Genomic DNA, 1,694 nt, shown 5'->3' on the forward strand with positions numbered 1-1,694 from the left:
GATACATGTCATGCATTTGTCAAAACCCACCAAATTAATACCAAGAGTAAAACCTAATGTAAGCTATGGACTTTGAGTAGTAATGATGAGTCAATGTAGGTTCATCAATTGTAACATAGGTACCATTCTGGTTAAAGGTGTTGATAAATAGCAGGGGAAGCTCTATAGGTGTGAGGACAGGGAGTATATGGGAAGTATCTGTACTTACCACTCAATTTTGTTGTGAACCTATAACCACTCTAAAACATAGTCTATTATTTTTTTAAAGTCAGTTAACAAGTGTTGGTGGGCACATGGAGATAACAGAACATTCACACACTACAGAATCTAGAATGGTCTAGCTGACTTGGAAAACAGTCTTACATTTCACCAAATAATTAATACAGAGTTTATCATATCATCTAGTAGTTGTCTCTTAGGTAAATACTTCAGAAATATTAAAATGTATATCCACATAGAAACTTATATGCAAATGTTTACAGTACTATTATTCATTATATCTAAAAGGTAGAAATAACCCAAATGTCCCTGAGGGGATGAATAAATTTAAAAAGAAGTGGTATAATTTATAACCATACAATCAATTATTCAGCCATAAAAAGTAACAAAGTACTGATGCATACTACATAAACAAACTTTGAAATATTATGCTAAGGCAAAGAAGCCATTCAGAAAACACCACACACTGTATGATTGAACTCATATAAAAGTCCAGAATAAATAAATCTATACAGACAGAAAGTAAATTAATTGTTACATAAGGCTGAAGTGGGGGTTAAGGAAATGAGAGGTAAATGTTAAAAGACAGAGTTACTTCCTCAGATAATAAAGTGTTCTAAAATTGCAATTCCTTACATACCATCTCCAATATCCATTTAAAAATTAAAGATGGCCAGACACAGTGGCCCAAGCCTGCAATCCAACACTGTGGGAGGCCGAGGTGGGCAGGTCACGAGGTCAGGAGTTGGAGACTAGTCTGGCCAACATATCGAAATCGCATATCTACTCAAAATGCAAACAAATTAGCCGGGTGTGGTGGCAGGTGCCTGTAATCCCAGCTACTTGGAAGGCTGAAGCAGGAGAATCACTTAAACCCAGGAGGCAGAGGTTGCGGTGATCTGAGATCATGCCAAGCAAGCGAACAAGACTCCGTTTCAAAAAAAAAAAAAAAAAAAAAATACCAGACATTCTAGGAAAAAAGACAATGTTTCTAACAGTTCAGAAAAAAATTGGCAGCATAAACAGATACACAGTTGATAAAAATGTTGAAAATAACAAGAACTATAAAATAAATATTATAAACAAGGTAAACAAAATAAAAGAGATGGATAACATGAATGAAATATGTAAAGATTCAACCAATGTAAATCCTACACATATTGATTGACGTATTATGTCTCCCAAAATATTTAAGCAAGCTGTATTCTGAACATTTGGGCACATGTTGTTAGAACCTCCTGAGGTTGTGTAATGGAGGTGTCCTTAACTTAGTAAAATAAACTTTCTAAATTGAATGAGACCTGTGTCAGATATTTTGGGCTCATACTATAAAGGTGTACTTGAGACTAGGTAATTTATAAATAAAATAGATTTATTTGGCTATGTTTCTGAAGCCTGCACAAGCGTGATATCAACATCTTCTTCTGTTAGGACCTCAGGAAGACTCCACTTGTGGTGAAAGGTGAAGGAGGAGC

The sequence above is a fragment of the Callithrix jacchus genome, chromosome 7, assembly GCF_049354715.1.
Source record: "Callithrix jacchus isolate 240 chromosome 7, calJac240_pri, whole genome shotgun sequence".
NCBI lineage: Eukaryota > Metazoa > Chordata > Mammalia > Primates > Cebidae > Callithrix > Callithrix jacchus.